Below are 4,656 nucleotides of genomic sequence, written 5' to 3' on the forward strand. Positions count from 1 at the left end.
AGTCCGTCTCTATGGTCCGGCAGTCCTCCGGCTGTACTCTATGGTCCGGAAGCCCGACTCTATGGTCCGGCAGTCCTCCGGCTGTGCTCTATGGTCCGGAAGCCCTTCTCTATGGTCCGGCAGTCCTCCCGCTGTACTCTATGGTCCGGAAGCCCTTCTCTATGGTCCGGCAGTCCTCCGGCTGTACTCTATGGTCCGGAAGCCCGTCTCTATGGTCCGGCAGTCCTCCCGCTGTACTCTATGGTTCTAACGGTTCTCTCTGTGGTCCAGACGTCCTCCAGCTGTGTGCAGTGGTAGCTTTTTTTATTCCCCAGAATGTGCATTCAATTTGTGTGCCTTTCTGTGTTGTGGGGGAAAAAAATTTTGCATCTTCTTTGTATAATTTGCTGCTTATTTTGCATGGTAACTAATTAATTAGTATTCTTAGAGGGAGTAAGGAATGCTTACTGTAGTCTTTGGGCTTTTTTGATTATTCAAATCAGAGATTACTCCCACTTGGAATACTAGTAATGTGTAGTCATGGTATAAGAAACAATTAAAAATAATAAATCTGGTGCAACAGTAGAAAATGGCACACACCCTGGGAGTAATTTTTTAAAAATACTATTATTTTGTAATCTATTTGTGTTAGTTACTCCCAGGAAGCATGCCATTTTCTACTGCTACTATTTACATTTTAAATAGCAAACACACACAAAAAAAAAAAAACACCACAAAAGCCCAAACACCAAGACTGATGTGCACAAAAAAAAAAAAACCACAACCGCCAAAGACCAAGACTGATGTGCACAAAAAAAAAAACCCACAACCGCCAAAGACCAAGACCAATGCATGCAAAAAAAAAACCACCCACACAACCCCCCAAGGCCAATACAGAAAATTCCCTCCTCCAACCCCACAGGAAACTCAAAAAAAACACCACACCAAGACACAAACAGAGAGAGACAACAAAATCAAAGACCAAAACAAAGCAAAACAACATCAATGACAAAAACCAGAGAGACAACATCAAAAGACACCAGACAGACACACAAAAAAAACCCCTACACACAGAGAAAAAAAAAACCACCAGAGACAAACACAGACATTAAAAAAACACAGGAGACGCAAAACAGATCAAAGAAAATTTTATTTAAACTTTATTGCAAAATCATTTTCTTTTAAGATACCTTAGAACCCTATTAAGGAGTGGTTTAACTACCACAATTAGCTCTTTCTGCAATTAAGGTAATTGAACACAGCCATATTACCATTCCATCTTTACTGCCTAGTTTGATATTTTCCTTACGATACTACTCAGATACAATTCATGCCTGCTAGTGTCTTACTAAGATCAGTGTTTCAATTGGACATCATTTATGCCGAAGTAGTATTCTACATTTCTTTAAAACTACTCAAAGTAATTAAAAAACTTTACACAATTACTAATAGTTTAAATATACTTAGGAGCCAGGAATGCACATGCTTTCTTTTAACCTGTCAATAGCTACATTTATCTATAGGTATTGACAACTCTCCCTCTAATGACTAATTCTCATTTAAATTATCACATACAAACATTATTGCCATAATAGTCCTCAAGCAAGAGCTGTCAATGCCTGTAACAATTCACCACCACCACCACCCTCCAATTGGCAATTTTGGTTAATAGGTATTAACAACACCCACTTAGTTTTGTACTTTCATTTGTTATTTCAGTTTTTACTGTGATTCCAATAGGGATACATTACTGCCTGTATTTTGTTTTTATAATTTTCAATTTAAAATTGGTCCATTGCTAATTCCAGTAGATTTTCCCATATTATTTTTTACATTTCAATTCTACAATATACTTGTACTACAGAGACAAAAATTACTCTCAGGTTGATCAAATACTTGCCACAATTACATTTATTCACTTCTCACTCTTTGAAATTCACTCTTTGAAATGCATTTGACCTCTAAAAATTCATCATTACCTTTACAGTCGGCGCAAGTATTTAGTGCCTGTGATTCTATACCTAGTAGTCTTTTCCACATTTCTCCCTCCCATTACATTCTCAGTCTATTGCTTTACATCTCTGTTTGCCTCTTCGAGGCGACATCGGCTCCACAATTGGGATTCCTAGGCAGAAAGTGACCGAGCTCCGCTCATCTCAATGGGCCCCCTACTTCTGTGCTTACGCACAAAAATAAAAAAAAAAAAAAAAATCATAAAGTGTCATTACATCAGAAACCACAAAGCCCCTCAAAAGAATTTACAATCCTAACAGTAAACAATAAAGTTTAGCCCACCTGCTTCACAAGCTGGTCCTCTTCAACACTGACAACCTGCTCCAAATTCCCCACACCCTTCAACTGCAAGATCATCAATCATCTTCCCATGACCATTCGCTACACAACATACCTCCCTGCAATGACAGGCAAATGCCACATTCCAGGACAGCGCTCCCCAGGAATGGTGTTCCCAGAGGCCTTGAAAAAACCACCCTCTCTGCAAAAACTTCAGCCCGAGCCCAACCTCCACCCAAACATTGGCAATCAACTCCCTTACAGAGTTGCTGGGACCGGGGCAGGGGGGGAACACAACACACACACCCAACATACACACCCCTAGACGGGGGGGCAGGAGGGGTGGTGTGGAAATCCCTTGTCTAGGTTTTAATATAATTTTTTTTGCAACTCTCTGAACACAAAAAAACCACTCAACTCCACACACAACCTGCAAAGAAACATAAAAAAACACCACATAATGAAACAAGGTTATATACATTCAAAACACACCGCTCATTCAGCTACCACACAAGCTACCCCTCACTCTTGCCGATCCATTCTGCGACCAGCCTGCCACAATGGGACATCACCCCGTGTCTGCGCCGCTCCCCAGGAACAGCATTCCCAGAGGCCTCAAAAATCACCCTGCCTGCAAAAACCCCGGCCCAAGCCTGACATCTGCCCAGACATTGGCGATGAACGTCACCTTGCAGAGCGGCCGGGACCGGGGGAAAAAAAACCCCAGCTGGGGGGGAAAAAAAAAGAAAAATCCCCCAGCCGGGGTTTTTTTTTATTATAATTTAAAAAAAAAAAATACTACTCTCAACATTAAATACAACCTGCGATAAAATACTTCACACATACAAGATTAGGCACATTGAAAAACTAACACTCATTCAACAACCACTTGCTTCACCCCTCACTCAAAACACCATTGTTTCACCACCCACCTGCCACGATGGCATATTGCCCCCATTCTAGACCCATCCCCGGAACTGTCTCGCCACACACTTCAAAGCAACGTTGCCGTTCCGTACAACTCCAAAGTTTCAGCCTTCTTAACAGCAAGCCGAGGAAGACGCTTCGCTACATTCACCGGGCCTGCTCCTTCTTCACTTCAATTTGGACGCTCTGGCAAGATGCGCTCGAGAATTTTCTCCACGGATCCAAATCACCCTGGGGCACCTGCAAAAAACTACAAAAGGGACTGTACACCCTGCTTAGCAATACCTACTGGCTATACAAAAAAACATCCCAGACAACCTCCATCCAAACAGCCTGTGCTAATCAAAGCATGTAAAGCAAGTCACCTGGATGCTGACCGATAGCTTGACATGACTAAAAGCCTGTCTTGTTTTGCATATGCCTTCTAACTGCAGATGGAAAAAAAACCACACCAGATATTAAGCCCTACATAGACAAGTTAAGGCAAATTCAAGATACAGTCCACTCGACTACCTTGCAAACTGCCACTCCCAAGAGGCCAGAGTGCAGCCTCTAGCACCCACAAAACACAACGAAAGTAACTGTGGCCGCTCTCTAGAGCTACTTGCCCAGAGATGGACTGTACAGTCTTTGCCTAAAGAATCTGGCCAGATCAACATATCACCATAAAGCTATAATATATTTATTATTGCTACGCTCCCAGGCAGCGCAGCTCCAACCCTGACACAGACAGAGACTGCACGCAGACGCCACAATGTGACCGTGAGACACGTGAAGACCGCAAGCGAGAATGACTGCCGTAGGGAAGATGCCTCCAGCACAGAAGCCCTAAGGTGCCACAATGGCACAAATGCTCTATAGCGCCCCAGGAAAGAGAGGCAACTGCCACAGCCCATGAGAGAAAACTACCATCAAACCCAGAACGATGGATGCATGAGAAGCTGGGCTTTAAGACCGTTAAGGACACGGGGGTGAAACCTCTAAAGACAACTGTGGAAACAGAACTCCTGAGAGCAGAGCTGCTGGCACCACCTGGCTCACCGCCGCAAGAGATGACCCCTCAGAAACATCTATGATGCAACGACCAGGCATGTCCATGCTTGAAGCTACAATGGCAAGATAAGAAGGGCTCAACAGGCACTATGCTGATGAGACAATGCATTTGAGACCCTCGGGAGGGCTACCGAGGCGCCTGCTGATCTTAAAGAGCTATGGAGACATCAAGGCCTGAGAAAACTATGGTAGAAGACACAGAAGAGAGTCCTCAGAAACTACACAACACCACAGACGCAGGCTGGAACTGCCAAGCCCGGCACACACCAGCATCATGCTGAAGAATAACCCGCTCCCTTTACACCTTCCCAAAAGGGACTGTTGCTGGACAGTTCTCTCCCCTACGCTAACTTCATAACTCCTTCCTGCAATTCCCAACCTTGTTCCCTCCCCAGCCCTGGTCCC

General features: G+C 43.8%; 1 long non-coding RNA gene across 1 annotated transcript; it reads right to left on the bottom strand.

Annotated features, from left to right (window-relative positions):
- Positions 1 to 1,757: 1,757 nt before the first annotated feature.
- On the bottom strand, positions 1,758 to 3,438 carry LOC142076970 (uncharacterized). Its single transcript, XR_012671464.1, has 3 exons — positions 3,204 to 3,438; positions 2,275 to 2,390; positions 1,758 to 2,153 (listed from the first exon to the last, which is right to left on the bottom strand). It is a non-coding gene; the product is annotated as an uncharacterized LOC142076970 (long non-coding RNA).
- Between the last annotated feature and the right edge of the window lie 1,218 nt (positions 3,439 to 4,656).

This window comes from Calonectris borealis, unplaced genomic scaffold (assembly GCF_964195595.1).
Source record: "Calonectris borealis unplaced genomic scaffold, bCalBor7.hap1.2 HAP1_SCAFFOLD_129, whole genome shotgun sequence".
In the NCBI taxonomy this organism is placed as follows: Eukaryota; Metazoa; Chordata; class Aves; order Procellariiformes; family Procellariidae; genus Calonectris; species Calonectris borealis.